The following is a 16,429-nucleotide window of genomic DNA, read 5'->3' as shown; positions in this document are numbered from 1 at the left end:
GCTCAGTAGCCAAAGCACATGAAGTTTATAAATCAAACATCATGAAATGCCTCTGGAAGCAAACAGAATCAGTGCAGGCTACGAGAAGCTAGTATGATGTATGTCTCATGGCTAATGATGCTGTTCCACCAAAATACTCCAAAAGGTCTTCAAAGATGAATGCCTTCTGGGGCACACTGTACTAACTTGGAAGTCATGATGACTAGAGCTGGTCAGGAAATGGGGTAGTGGAAAATCATTAAAAAATATTCACAATATTTTGTTTCCATTTTCTAATTATTGTTTATGACTGCTCAAGTACTGAGATATGCATCAGAGGGGAAAGACTGCCAACTTCTGCCTAAATGTAGATGAAGCAAAAGTGCTATTGGCCATCAGCGTTACAACAGTATTCAAGAAGGCAGAGAAGAACTGCAGATTGTAAACTTCATTGGGAAAAGTAGAACCAGGGAAGTTGTATGAGGCAAAGAGGACATCAAACCACTTTTAGTTCTTTCAAATAATCCTTGGAATTGGAGATTCTTGTCATCTACAGCATGGCATGGTGATGCACAAGACAGGTGCTTCCAAAACCTAGGAGAGTAGATGGAGAGAAGAAAGCTATGCTACAAGGGACTCTTTGCTGATGACAGTATTACAGAGAGGTCGGTGGGGGTGCCTGAAAGAAAGGAAACCAAGAAGAAGGAAAATGTGAGGCCTCTACATCACACTCCATGTTCTAAAGACATGTTATGAGATCTAGTTGATGATTTAATGTGTGCAAATGCAAATTAAAATCTGCAAAGTAACACTTGCTCACACTTGCCAAACAGACCCTACAGCTTTAATTTCAACTGGGATCCTACTCCTTTGCATGAAGCACAAATAGCTTATTTCTAAGAAATCATCTCCCAAGCAAAAAAAAAAGCAGCATTTCCCCCCAGCTCTATTAAGGAAACATGTCGGTTTCAGGTTTCCAACAGGGACAGGGAATAAAAAAAAAGAGTTTATAAATTATGAAAAGCAAGCTGACAGTGTGTCCTTATAAATATGAAGATTATCTCCACTACCCTCAAGAATCTGAAAAGTCACAGTTTAAAAAAATGCTAAAAACTACAGATTCAGCAAACTGGGAAATAATGGGCAAGTTTTGCTGACCAAGAAAGTGTCTCCAATTTAGATCTTTTTTATTGTTTTAACATTTACTGTATATTTTACCAGCCAAATATTCTGTTCACAGGAAAAGTCCCATGTTTCCTAGAAAGGTCCCATTATTGACTCTGTGAATCGCACAGAGAAATATCTTGGGATGGCCAGCAAATCTATTTACAGTCCCTGATGAAGATCCTCTTTTTTAACAACAAAGAAATGTTGTTGTGTGTCCTCTTCTCGTTTCATTTATAGTCTGTTCTCTATAAAGGCACGGCTTGTGATGGTTCACCTATTCATGGCACCAGAGAAAGCCTTCTTTCTGGTCGATAATTACTTTATTCACCTAACAAGATCCAAATCCTGTTAGAGATTATGAACCAAATTATTTACCAGTGGAAATAAGTACATCCCTATCCTCTTTAATAAGGCTGCATCAGTTTATGCTAAGATCAAGGAAAGCATATGACTCATGCATTGCAGATATACTCAGGACCAGAAAGTGGAGAACCCCCTGTGAAGGACTCTCTCCTGGCCTTCCCCAGCATAGGGCATAAATATTACATATGATGGATTTCATCAGAAGAAAGGAGGATGGGCATGCCCACCACAGAGGGGTAAGGTCTTTATGCACTTTACCTATGTACCATTAGGCTTGAGGATGAACAGTAATGTGTTATCTTTAATACTCCCCAAGAATTCCTATTAACATACAGGTGACAGCACCAGACCCTGCAATATCCACTGGGGTGAAGGATTCCTCTCCCTCAGCCCTGTTGTGCTGCAGTCTATTTTCACTTGACCAAAACCCGCTTCCTTAAGATGTACCCATTTTATTGTAAAAATGGACCCTGAAGTAGTTTTCACTCTGTCATTTGCAGTTTTCACATCCAGTGATCTGCTAGAGATATAAACTCTGGATCATTCAAGATTTATTTTTTATTAACACACTCCAATCCAGCTCACGGAGGACAAAGATTTTAGGACTAGGAGGAATCAAGAAACCCTAAATCTTAATTTCAACTCTGGTACTGACTCTGTCATTGTCCTTTTGTAAGTCACTTACTTTTTCAGTTTCTTATTATTCAAAGAAACTAGTGTTTCATGTACACTTTTGAATAGTTTTTAAAGAATTTTGTGCCTTCTATTGCATTCTACGAACTGATAAAAACACCTGAAGAAACAACATATAGATAATGAAGGACGTTATTCAAATAAGAACCTAGGAGCCTAAAACGAGACTTAGACAGATGTCAGGTGACAAATCCAGAACTGTGGCCCAAAAAAAGAAAAATGCTTTTCATTGACTACCTAACTCTGCAAGTCACTAAACCAGATAGATGTCATCCCTTCTTTTTTTACTGGAAACTTCCTAAAGTCCCAGCAGTTTCACCTGTGCACGATCATACTTGCTTTGCCCTAAGTTGCTTGGCACTCTCCTGTTCCCTAAGCTCCACTAGGACTTGGGCACTGGGTATAGCAGCACCTAGGTGCCCTGAGAGGCCTGCTCCAGTGGGAATGTTTTCAGCACACTAAGGCCAGGTACAGGCATTACACATAAACTGTCTAAGTGACTGGAAACCGGTCAAAACCCATAACCGTACAGAAGTTTGTTGCACATAGACTGGTCTAAAAATGGAGGAACCTGGTCTAGGATAAAGCTGGATCAATGTGCACTCAAACTTAATCAATTAGGTTAGTGAGGTGTATCGAACTTCTGTACCAGATCTATTGATTCAAATTTGTTTGCTGTCTTCCAATATCCCAGGCTCCTTTGTGGCCCCCTACAACTCTCTTTGCAGGGAGACATGCTTGTACTTGGCCTACTCTCAGCAGCTCTGGCCGAGTGCCCAGTGGGCCCCTGAGCTCTCCCAGAGCCAAATCAGCACAGACCCTTTCTGTAGCCCCACTTCCTACCTCCAGTGATCGGTCAGCCTCAGGCAGACAGTGGGGGGATGGAGAGGGGGCAGGGGATAAGGGAGGTATCTGTCCCCTGCATGAGCCCCATGACTTGGGCACCCACATCCCTGGGCCATGCCCCATCCCCCCATTATGGTGCACCCCATGATGTACATATAGACATGACATGGAACTCAGGAGATCCCCCATGCTCAGGTGTAGCCCCATGGACCACAGCCCTAGCTCCTGCACACCCAGTCAGGGATCCCTGTGCCCCCATGGGCAGGCACAGCCCCATGGATGGCAACTCTGGGTCCTGCATACCAGGGCTGTGTGAAACACCATCATTTTGTTTCGATGTCTGTTTTGCCATTTCAAAGGGACAGTGTTTCATTTCATTTTGAAGCACTGTCCTGTTTCGTTTCTTCAAAACTCTTTTGCTTTTTTGACTAGTTTAGACATTTTGCCCATAAGCTATAATGGGGAATCATGAAAATGCCTAAAACACTGTCATTTGTTTGATGAAGTCTGCCAAGTTTAAAGGAGATGGGTGCAGAGGTTTCTCAGAAACTGCACCTCAAAGTCTTGAAAGCAAAATGGAAGGCACCTGGGGTGTTGCAAAGTTTTTTTGGCCTGCTGCTACAGAGTCCCAGAGTATTAGGGGATGGGAATATGCGGTACAGGGCAGGGGAGGAAGCACCACTGAGCGCCCAAGCCAAGCTAAGCAGGCAGATGCCTCTGGAAACTTCAGAAACAGGTGAGGCACGGGCCAAACCAGCAAGGGGTTGGGGGCATGCTCACCTATGCAACCAATCAGGGGTGGCCCAGGTGCTTGGCTGCACTCTCGAGTCTCCAGCAGCCTAGTGAGTCTATGGGGTCTGCTAGGAGGCGTGCAAGAATACACCCAACCTGCTGGCCCAGCCTGCGTGCCCCTTCACCACCAAAGGGTGAACATGTGTTCTGTTTGCTACTGATCTAACCTAAGCCACTTACAGAAACCCATGTAAATTAGATGAATTCCTCCTCAGGCTTTTTGAATCTCTGTACCTGGCCTTAATACACACCAACAGCTATAAGTCTAGGACAAAGCACAGCAGCAGAGTTGTGCTTCCTCCGGTGTCTTTTCCCTAGGGCCCCATGAAGCTTGTGTTCTTTCCTATACAGAAGCCCAGCCTCAATAGGAGGTCTAGAGTGAACCCAACCATCTCATCCCAGCCCAGTGGGTAGGACACTCCTAGATGTTAGATATAGGTTTGATTCGCTTCAAGCTGAGGGCAAAGAACACAGGTTTCCAACTTCCTAGGTGAGTGCTTTTAGTAGGATATTAAAAGGCACAAAGTGGCAGCTCCACCTTGGAGGTAGCTACCCTCAGGAGTGCATTCCTGGCTCTCTGTCCTGAGCGGATAACGGGAACCTCTCTTGCATCCCTGACTCGGGCACTTCAGGAGCAGGATTTTAGATATACTTGCATGCTTATTTTTGGATGATCCTTCTGAAGCAGCTCTCTTGCCCTGTGCATTGTATAGGAAGCCTTGGTGCTTAATGGGCCTTTGCAATCCACTTCAAGGGCCTAAAAGGAAGGCACCTAAATCCTTCTTTGGATGTGGGGCTAAGATCAGAAGGGACCATTATAACAACAGGGTGAAGGCATCCCTTGTAAAAAGCAACTGTATTTTAACCTACTATATATAGGATTGCATTGTTCTCTTTCCTGCAACATACACTTCCATAGGATTTCCCAATAATGTGAACTTCCCAGCTAGCAACTTGACTTTTCCTTTATATATATCTGAGGACAGATAAGGGGTACAAAAATGCTCCCTGCATTTCTGGAACAACTTTGTGTCGGTGCTGTTTCCCTTATTCGGAGCATGGCATCCTTCTGTCTGCTTTCACCCAGGCCTTAAGGGACCATTAAAGCAGCCAAGAACTGTGGAGGCCTAACCACATCCTCCTCATCACTGGATTACTGTGGCTTTAGCCCAATAAGGCTGGAATGAGTCTGCAAAGGCCTGACCTGTCAGGTTTAAAGCTAGCAGAGGACGTTGGTGTTCCCAGAGCACAACAGCAGAATCTGGGCCATGCTTTGGATTTAACAACCATCAAGAATCCTATTTGAGTCAAAATTTGTGCTTGGGCCATAGGAATCCAGCACAAATCCCAAGGGATAAACAAATGGCTTTTAAAAGCAACTTGATAAGTGAGTTTAGTTTTACCGCATTTGTTACATGTCTTGGAAGGTGGTGCATTAAACACAGCATGACGGATTGCTGCAGTGGTTGCTCCAATCAGTTGTTGTCAGCCAGCAACGGTCTGGTTATTGAGTGAGGAGGGGACGGGATGGGGGTGGGACGGAGCATTCAAAAAGTAGAGTTACACTCCCCCCTCCTCACACCAAAACCACCGATTGCTGCCCCCGAACCACTTACAAGTTTTGACTGAGCTTTTTTTTGCCATAGAGATGAGGAGGAGGAGAAAGTAGAGCTAAGAAAATTGATTTAATTCCAGGTAATGCTTCTTCCTAGTGTCTGGCCCCTACACACAATCTGTTCCATTTAGAAGGACACAGATTAGGAAAGTATTTGGTCAAGGGGCAGTAGAGGGCACTCCAGGCCAGATCAGGTTAAGTTTTGGTCACTTATCTCTTGTTGTTGACGTAAGGGCCCGAGGCCATGGCCCAGGGTTTTCCTGCAGAAATGTGTTTACAAGCAGGTCAAGGACTTGAAGACAGATAACCATTAGCAAAACAACTTTTCTATTGACAAAAGAGCAGAGAATGGTGCATTTGCAAATTAATTCTCTTGTTCTTTCAAAAAAAAAGTTAAAATGCTGAATCCTGGCTTCCCTCTTCTTGATGGATTTTCGAGTTAGCATTTAAGAAAATTCATTCTCTGTTCACTAGCAAAATTGCATTGATAGCTTCTACCAAGCTGCAGTGATCAGTAATAAATTGAGCAGAAATTTAGTACTGGCCAGTGAGTGCTTGGGACTTGTTAATGGATCGGTTGACTTAAATGCTTCTTTCCAATTATAAATATATTCCTGGCTCTATCACTGGGCAAAATGTTTGCCAGGGGAAACTCACCTGGTGCTAGATTTCATTACAAACTCCCCAAATCCTGACTAGGTTCATCAAAAGGTTTAGCTAAAGTTCAGCAACCATTCAAGCAAACCCAGGCCGATTTATGGGTTTGTGCACAAAAGCATGTGAGAACTGCAGCTGCGGTTCCATACCAGGGGATACTCAACACATCCGACCGAGTTTTGCTCTCGACTTTGGTGATCATTCAAAACCCAAAGCTAAAGGTTGGTGAATGTCTGAACACGAGCAAATATGCCTGTAAACTCTTGCAAAATGAAACCACAGGATTTTGTACAGATCCCTTTATAGCACAAAAGATATTAGTTAATATAGCCTTGAACACAAAGCAGTCTTGGGTGAAAAAAAGATATATATATATTGGTTAATGCTCAAGTACCACTGGTATTTGTTACCTGTCACTCAGGGTTAGGATATAATCACTGGGGTTCTCGGAAAGTCTTGTTTAATCTTACCAGAGGAATCTGTGGTCTATTCTGCATATAGTTTATGGTCTCTGAGTCAAGACCTTAGTCTTAGACATTTTGGATGCTAAATGACAAAGGTTGAGCCTGTGATGGAGGCCTCCAGTTAGTCAGAAAAGCAAAATGTGTGTACAGATGGGAGCTGGAATCCAGGCTGCCCAAATAAAATAAAAGAAAGCAACAAAAAAAGGAGGTAAGTTAGATGACATCGGTAGCAGAAAACACACAGACCTCATCCTAAAGCCCAACACTTAGTTCTGATGCTGCCATCAGCAGACCATGCAGCTCGTGCTTGGGGACTGAGGGGTAAGGACGGGTATTTTTGCAATGAAGTGGGAAACGTCAACTTATTCTCTAGGACATAGGAGAAACGGAGGGGAATGTAATCATGGGACAACATGAGCTGTCTCATTAAAAAAAGGGTGGGTCTCACTTAGTTTTCTTTTTAGTGCCTTTTTTGTTCGGCTGCACCCTCCCCCCCTCTCTCTCACACACACAACTGTTTTTTGCATCGGCAAAGGGTCAGAGAGGTTCTTGCAAGCTTCTCTCCATAGAAGCCCTGACAATGTGGCATGTGCGGGCTCAACAATGAAATGCCATTCAAAACCTCTCCCTTCAGATTGTCCCTCCCTTTTAAAGAGACAGCTCCTGTGAATGAAACTATTTATTTTTCCAAGGAAGGGCTGGCTTGTCCTTTATTAATCAAGATACAAAGTGCCACTCAACTGCATACAGTAGAATTCTTACTTCTCTAAGACTAGCTCCCCTGGCCCCATTAATACTATTAAAACCTCAATAACTTTTTCTATCCCTTTTATTTATATCATTTCCCTGCACAAATCGTTGCTATAAAAAAACATAAACTCTTCCTATTAAAATGACATTTTAAAAGGCTTGATTTGAACGTGGCTATGTCACTTAAAGTGGAAAAGTTTCTGTGAGTTCCCTTCCAAGCTGTTAAAGATTAGCTTGATGTAGAAAAGACTATTCCCCAAACTCATTATCTGTCTTCAAAATGCACCTTAAGGACTACTTAATAAAGTCAAGGTTACGTGAAGAGTATTTCAGTGAAAACCAGTGAATGACTATTAATAAATCTGCATTACAGATTGGTTATTTTGTCTCTGTCTTTCATGTGAGCGATAGATGATCCTTCTGTTCTTTTTTAACAATAAGCATGTGTTGCTGCCTTTCACAGGTCACCAATGAATCAGAGGCAGCAGCAGTAGTAAGGAGCATTTCAACATGATTACAATTAATTAGGTTAAATGCAAAATAAAATATTTTATGGGAAAGAGGTCCTTTTTCTCTGGGCAGTTGTAAATTGAATTATGCCTGTTTTGGTTGGATCAAGCATATGTTAAAACAATTGTTGTGCTAGCCTTTGTTTTACTGCCTTTTTTTTCCCCTTTCTCTTGAAATTCTATTTTCCTGTTTATTGCAGAACTTCTGGTATCAAATATCACCCTGATGGGTTGCAGTGCTAAATATCTGTGACATAACAAAATCATCTGAAAGGGAGACACTACTGAAGCAAATATATGTATTTAACTTAGCAGAACTCTTAGTCCTGGAAGGATTTATCCTCAAGACATTTACATTATTCAACAATAGTCACATTTAAGACTGCAGCATTGAGGTTGTAGGGGGTAAGTAATTGCTCTGGAGTACTCTAGTACTTTTTCCAAGGAAGAGTTGGTAAATTTAATCTCCATCTCACTAAAACCTTATTGTATCACCCTGACTTCATGGATTAGTACCTTATTTTGTGAGTAGTCCCATTGATTCAGCATGAGACCCATTGAAATCATGAGACTCTTACCCTGAGGGCGTGCTGGCAATTCCTTTCATGCTTTCTGCATACCAAGGACCAAATTCTATCCCAAGGTTCCCTCGCACCATTCCCAATAACTTCAAGGGGAATGGCACAATAGTGTGCGGGAACACGGAGATTTTTTCTTAATCAGTGCTGTAGCAATGGACAAATCTCAGGGCTTCATCACCCAGGACATGTTTCATCTGAGATTGTAGCAAGCATTACCATGCCGTACTAAAAGTTAGGACGTGTTCAGAGCAGTTGCACGGTAATGCTTACTATGACCTCAGCCCGCTCCGGAAAGGCTGAAGCCAGCTGTGCATGCCTGCTGCCTCCCCAGATACTAACCCTAGCACTGCTGCAGCTCATATGTACACCTCAGAGAATGTGCAACTCCCATGCCTGGAGCCCAACCTCCCCACCAGATGCCCGGTACTGTCCAGCCCAAGAGTACCTAGTCCAGGCACCCAGAGCAAGCTGAGTCTCTGTCACTGGTGGCAGGTGGAAGGAGGCATGGGAGCCAAACTTGGGAGAGTTTTGAAGTTTCCCCCTGCTGCTGGATCCCATTAGTGCCATGTGGTCCACAACTTTCTTATATTATTTCTGTGGAGCAATCCGACAATAGCTGAATACATGCTACATAATACAATCTGGAGATACTCCTGCCACAACAAGTCATAACTGCTACAATGCGAGTGCAGCTAGGATAGGTACAAGTGAGTCTTGGGATAGAATTTGGTCCTTGGAGCCAGGAGTATATTGGTATGCAGAAAGCATGCAAGGGATAGTCACTGCCATGCTTTCTCAAGCTGAATCAATAAAACTAGGCACAGAATAAGGTACTAATCCATGAAGTCAGGGTGATAGAATATGGTCTTAGTAAGATGGAGATAAAATTTACCAGCTGATTGCATGCATGGACACTTATGTTTAGGGACCTACTTGATTTCCAGTTTTGCACATTTTGCAAAACCACAAAATCCAATATTGTCCACAAAATCACTAAATTAATAACAATGAAAAACATAATAAAAATAAAACGCTGGTTCCCCAGTGGGAGCCAGCAGTCATCACTGCTCGAAGGGGAAGGGACTGGCTGGCAAGGTGGTCCTTCCTCCTCCTCATCCTTCCTTCCCCTGCCAGGACCTCTCCACCAATCAGTCCCAAGGGGTGGGGAGGCATGAAGGGCAGCCAGCAATCAAGATGGTGGCTCCTCCTCCATACCCAGGGCCTCTCCACCAATCAGCACCAAAGGACAGGGGCTCTCCATCAGTCAGGACTGTGGGATGGTGCTGCTGCAAAATTCCTATGAAATTAGTTCTGCATGCCATGAACAGGCCACCAAAAAACCCCTTTGTCTCGCTCTGATTTAAGCAGGTCCCTACTTATGTTTTACATGCCGTTAACATATCCTAAGTGTATATGTGACATACCCTCAAAGACAGGGACTCTCGATTGGGTTGATGATCCAGATTTATTGAAGCCATTGTGACTAGAAAATTGGTCTAGAAATCCCAAAGTACTGGCTCTATCATGTGGGACCTCTGCTTTGAATTAATGTGATTTGGTAGTATGTATGATTTCAGCTGAGAGCAAGAAGCAAAGAGGCTATTATAAATGTATACGAAAAAAAATAATGGAATAAATGTTTTCAAACTCCAAAAACTGCTTTCCATTTGGTTTGACTTGGAGGAAAATCTTCAGATCAGTTTGCCCATTCCAAAATATGTAATTGGTTACCCATCATTCAGTCAGTTTAGATCAATATGCACTGCCAAGATGTTTCCATATGTATTATGCGTTAGTTTGTTTTATACAGCTGGGCCCAGATCCAAACTCTGAGAGAGTTCAGATCTGTATGGTGTCTGTTCACTTGTTATAAGACTTTTGAGTAGCCCCCTGAACTCCACAACTGAAAGCAATTTGTCTTCTTGTTATGTGGTTGTCCAGTGTAATGGGGCCCTCAAAGTGGCCTCGGTGTCTTGGTTTAATAAATAATAAAAACGACAATACATTCCTATTCTCTGCCAGTTGGAATCTGTTTGGAGCTCATGGTACAGATTCATTTGCAGGACTTGTCTAGGATCATGGATGAGAAGCACATCTTACCAACTCACTCCCACTCAGCAAAGATCTCATGCATGCGGTAGTAGATCGGCTTAAAGTGGCCTTAACTGCACATCCCAGAATTACTCTTAGGTCAGGTACAGACATTACACTTTTACCAGTATAAGTGATTGGAAACCAGTAGCAGAACAAAAGTCTGGCACGTATAGCCTAGTTTAAAAATGGCAGAACCTGATCTAAAATTTGCCCCACCAAAGGGTGAATGTATGTTCTGTTTGCTATAGATCTAAACTACACCACTTACAGAAAACCATGTCACTTAGTTTGATTTTGCCTCAGGCTTTTTGAATGTCTATAGACTCTCTGTCTCAGGCCTACTTGTACTGGTTGAGTATTGCTTGATTTCTGGGATGTGAGTGAACAGGCAGGAATGAGTGGGGGAGGGAGGGATGAGGCATGCATCTTGGTCATTTCCAGGTATAGCATGGAGATGCTGAAGACCTGCTATTTGTGTCTCAAGCACTTCTCTATTTTTTAAGTGTGGGATTTAGACAGGATCCCTATAAAATCCACGTTTAGACCGGGGCCCCAAATTGAACCATTCATGGTTAGTAAGGAAGCACATGCAGGTTGGGCTGATTGTACTTGTCACCACGACTGGTATTGTCCCTTAGCAGGTAGATAAGACTCATTGCAGATGTGGTTAAACTAAAAAAGTCAGTTATTCATCCTGGTTGGTCTGATGAAAGAACTGAGCAGAGTTTGCTGGAAGAAGACACTAATCCCCAAAAGCGTGAAGGTGTGAGACTGTCAAAAGCACTGAGAGGTGGTCTTGGTAAAGTCACAAGGGGAGAGTTAGACCAACACTGAGAACTTCTGAAAATCCCATCCTCCTATTGTAATTCAAGTTAGAGGAAGAGTTAAAAAACCAGGCCAGAAATATTGTGTAATCCACACCTTTATTCTATATTTCACATCCCCTTGGTTTGTTCAAGATTTTGTACTGCACCGAGTGAATTAAGAGGCCGATTGAAAAATGCATTATATACTAGTTACCTGTGAGATATGCACTTTAGAAATGGAGGTTTCGGGGCAGAGGGAAGGCATATAATAAAGACTAGTGTACTTTGAAAGGTCTAGGCAATGCTGCAAGAAATGGCATTACCTCACAGTTGTCAAGGCTCAGAAGTTTTATTACCAAGGAATTTCACTTTTACCTCTTATTCTTAACACAGTGACCAGTTCTGGGGCTGAGAGGATTTGCTGATCTAATATAGATAGTGATTTCGTAGGTTTGTTCAGATTTATATAGACAGCACCTTGGGAGCTGGAATTACATTTAAAATGTAATAAAATGTTCTTGTGCACTTTTACTTACAAATACTGTACTTAAAAAAGTAAACATCAAATAATCTCAGATATCTTTCAAGAAAATGTTGACATAGCTCAAAGAGCTCACACAGATCACTGAATAGTTTTCTAAGTAAACTTAATAAACTCATATTCTTATTCTGTCAATGTACCGTGAAGTATTGTATTGCTGGGAAGAAGGGAAACTAAGCCACATAATTTTGTTTAAATGTATATTCTTCAAACATATTTTATACACATGTACAGAGAATACAGAGATTTACGTGAGCTGGCAATTAGTGTCTGGGTTGCTATTAATTTAAAGATATGTAATGGTCATTTGAACATAAGATCATTTTGTAACAGCTGGGAGTATGATAAAAAAATTACTCACGTGACCAAATTTACTCTCTGATCCTGGGGCAAAATCTTGGTCCTACTGAAGTCAAAAGCAAAACTCCAGCAACTACACTGAGGCTGGGATTTGATTATTTATGCTTAATTTTGTTCGGGCTGCATGCAAATGTGAGGGTCTATCCATGCAAAGCCCCTGCATAGGTTCAGCAACCTTAGAACTGCTTTTCTCAGTTGTCAGAATTGTACTTTTATGTTAAACAGACATTCCGGATGTGTCCCACTCAAAGGAATCTCTATTATGCAAACAACTCCTTATGTTCATAACGTGGCAAAATAAATAATGTTAGTTAATAATACCGTTACTTATATGATTATAAACAAATAACATCTGGTAAATAGATAGGAGCATTCCTTCAAAGTAAAGAGTGTATTATAGAGCGAGAAAATAAGTGGTAGAAAGTATGGTGTCCTGGATATGGTGAACAACAAAGGAAAAAGACAGATTCTGGAGAGGCACCACATTTATAATCTCATGGTGCTGACATCCACTTAACCACCATCATCAAATGACTCCTGTCTTTTAGGAACTGGTGAGACACTGAACAGCAAACACGGCAGTTCTGTCCCTTAATCACTGCAGCAACGGTCCATGGTCAGTCATGGGTTGACTATGGCCAGCAAGATTGGCCACCGGCATCAGCACGATACTATCCAACTATCACAAATAGTGCTCCAAAAACTGATTGAAAGCCAGAGTTGAACATACCCACAAACCAATCTATCCATCTCTTAAATTTTCTATAGTACCTACCCATCATTGTAATATTTAAGCACCAAACGGGCAAATTAATTCTTCATACTGAAAGCTATAAAAAACTTTATTGATTATTCTACTCTAACACCTTCCCCATACCTACCCATACATGGATGCATCAAATTGGTCACAGCAATCAATAGTAGCAACTCCTAACAGAGCACATTACTGGGAGGAAAGGGTTATGGGAAAGATCAGGCTCTGATGTTCAGGAAAGCTTTTGGGGAAAGCTAGCTAGGAGAATCTTAATGCATATTGAATTAGGGTTAGAGAGCCAGCCTAAAATTGGGCCTAAATAGAAGTGTAGACATACTGATGGTCTCTGAAGCCATGGGGAAATTGTTCTGTCCTTCCTGAGAAGAATTTGGTTTATAAAGGGACTTTGTGAAGAATCTTCTGGACTTCAGTGGTCTTTGGGTCAGGTCCAAAATACTCAGGGAATGCCTGTATCCCCAAAGTCCTTATATGTTTTGTGCCTCCCATGCAGGAGGAAATTAAGATAACAAAAAAGTTTTTAGGGGCAATAGAAGTGAAAATAATATTTTTCATGGTGTACATTGCCCCAAAGCAGGAGGAAACATATAAGAAACTGAGTATATAGTTTTGTTTTTGTACAATAGTTTAGTGCCCTGCCTTTCACCCTAAATAGAAACGACTAGATCTTTCGGTCATTTTTGCCATAATTGGCAATAAATTTGTAACTAGGAGAAAATATAGTATTGAACTCAATCCAGGAGCCAATTCAGCTCTTAGCTTTCTTTAGAGCAGCCTAAAGTCTGATCTAAATTACACTGGTGCCCCCATTGGTTGGTTAAGACTCACCAGAGCATAATGTTTTGTTAGGCATGCGCATATCCTCTATGCTGCGTGGTTTGGGAATGGATGGAAAAGATCTGGGACTGTTGGGCGTATGCTATTCAAGGATTTTCCTGTGTTGAAGTTATGTTAGAGCTACCTAGCCTCTCATGCTGCTTCAGCAGTACAACACAACCCAATAAATGTCCAAGGATCTGACTCACCCTGTTTACTGTTGGTTTGAAAATTCACACACTGATAAATTAGAAGATAGAGTCCTGAATGTGCTCTAGAATAATTTACAATGTTGGATATTGTAGATGTTCCACTAATGTGCTGCGTTAGAGAAATCTCCCATGTTGACTTTTTTTGTGAGAGAGAAAGTCAGAAAATAGGCAAGAAAATAAGATCCTTGTACTTTTGAGTTATTAGATTTTTACTGAGGAAGGATGTAAACCAAAATATTAGCTTCAAACACTGTAGCAATTCCTGTACCACTCCCCCACATTGAAAACGCTTTTGGATCATTGCTGGTCTGCAAATGCAAATAACAGGGAAGTGGCCTTCAATTTTGATCAATAATGCTAAATATGGTGTTTCCCCCCATATATAAAGTATATATTAAACACTTATAAGAATCTCTCCCATGAGTTTTAAGCAGTGTCCTTTGAATGCTGAAAAAGAATTGTTAAGTATTATTCTTAGAAGTAATCAGAAATAATCTCTCTTTCTCTCCACCTGGCACCTTCTTCCTGAGGATCTCAAAGCAAATTCAAGACAGTGGTTCAGATTCCAGCTGCTTTACATTGGCTCAGTGATAAAAGCAGGTGGGAAGTTAAATTAAAAAGGCCATCTGAGAATGCACCCAGAAGAACAAACTGTGCACCACAAACTACCCATTCAACTGCCATGCAGGTGTTGCGTTATGGGGGAAAGGGGAAAGAAGAAGAATGATTCTTGACTTGCATAGCCGTCCCTATGGATCTGCTGCACCACGCATCACTTTGAACACCCCTTAGGGGCTATTTCAGACCCTTGCCCACCTAGGATTGGGGAGAAAAAGGTGACTTGGGACCAATTTTACTTTTGCTCTTTGCTCCACCAAGCATAAAGTATAATTCATATCTTAATGGTAGGGAGACCAAGGTGAAGGCTGCCCAACATCACTCACAGCATTTCAGTGACACTCCAGAAGACAAGCAAAGTGGCCCTATTCCCTATTCCTGGCCATGCATTACATTTCCCCATGTTTTCTGCCTGTTTGTGTGTGTGAATGTATTTCCCTCCCTTTCTGATCCTCTCTGCAGGAATGAGTCTTTGGGGAGATGTTCGATTTACCTACCAATGGCTTGCTTTGAAAAGGCTAGGTTGAAAACCTCCTTGGAAGAGATGTTCATGTTCATGCCCTTAGTTAATCAGCCACTGATTTCAGGGATTGAGCCTGAATAAATGGAGTACCAGGAAACTCAAACAGGCACGACTCCCATATGGAACATTACAACGTACGCTCTCTTCCGCACCACCCTCTCCTTTTCTTTCCAAGTTAATTAATAACCCTGGATGTTTAACTAATCTAACTTGGACCTGGAAACACCTGGCTTGTATCTCTTAATTAGTGTCTTTAGTATGGTGGGGATGACTGTAAATTATCAAAACAGGTGTTAAATAAGGAATGAGACTTTCCTGATGCAAGAGTTTTGCACGGGCTTTGCAACCTGCCAGCAGTCAAGAATGAATGCTTTGGAGAGGAAAGAGTTAGCACTAGGAACTATATATGCATACAGAAACCTTGAGACTGTCAATTTTGCAGCTACTAGGTTGGGCCTTTTTGTACATAACATTGTTTTTTCTCCTAAAAAAGGAAAAATATCAAGCTGGGATATCAGTCCCTTTAAACAGGCTCTTACCTTCTAATTAGAAAATTCTGCCAGAAGGGGTCACTGTGATGCACGCACTGCTGAAGTGTGTGGACCGAGGTATAGCCGGGGAAACACAGTGGAAACAAAGAGAAGATGTTTAATAAGCTTTCTTTCCTCTCCCCTCCCCTTTGAAATGTGGTGTTTGGTTAAAGTCTAAACAGAAGCCTTTGTATTGTTGCAGCGCCCTTTTTTCACATCTCATCTATAGCACTGGACATCTGATCTTCATTCTTTTATTATTATTCCCTTACATTATGTGGACTGCACTCTAGGCTTGGGATAAGGAACATATATAAAACCTTCAGAAACATTTGTCAAGGTTTCCCATATACTTTCAGGTGGGACAAAACCAGTGGCATAAAACTGCAGACCTTTAGCACGTATGCTAATGGATACCAGCTCCATGGAGTGCAAACACAACTTCCCAAAAGGTTCTAGTGTGAATACATATAAACTACAACTGAAAGCTGATATATTTTTTTAAACATGATACCTCTTTCCTTTCGTTCTCTCTAATGCATGCACTTGTTAACATTATCTTTAAATGATAAGTGTCTGGGTAACTTATGCAGCATTTTGACTATGCATTATAAACACAGCCTTATTTTTTGGTAAGCAACTTGTTTGAGGACAAAACTGGGTTTTCACAGTTGTTCTTGTTAGCCAAGGTTTCATAACCATTTGGACTAATACTTTGCACTGTCTGGAAACTGTTCACTC

General features: G+C 41.7%; 1 long non-coding RNA gene across 2 annotated transcripts in view; it reads right to left on the bottom strand.

The window, feature by feature from the left end:
• LOC132243972 (uncharacterized) overlaps nt 1–15,777 on the bottom strand; it is a 30,829-nt gene extending 15,052 nt beyond the window's left edge. For both annotated transcript variants that reach the window (XR_009455541.1, XR_009455540.1), the window contains exon 1: nt 15,698–15,777. This is a non-coding gene — a long non-coding RNA (uncharacterized LOC132243972). The remainder of the gene's footprint in view (nt 1–15,697) is intronic.
• Between the last annotated feature and the right edge of the window lie 652 nt (nt 15,778–16,429).

Source organism: Alligator mississippiensis, chromosome 11 (assembly GCF_030867095.1).
Source record: "Alligator mississippiensis isolate rAllMis1 chromosome 11, rAllMis1, whole genome shotgun sequence".
In the NCBI taxonomy this organism is placed as follows: Eukaryota; Metazoa; Chordata; order Crocodylia; family Alligatoridae; genus Alligator; species Alligator mississippiensis.
The sequence above is the reverse complement of the archived record's forward strand: the minus strand, read 5'-3'. Positions and strand labels throughout refer to the sequence as shown.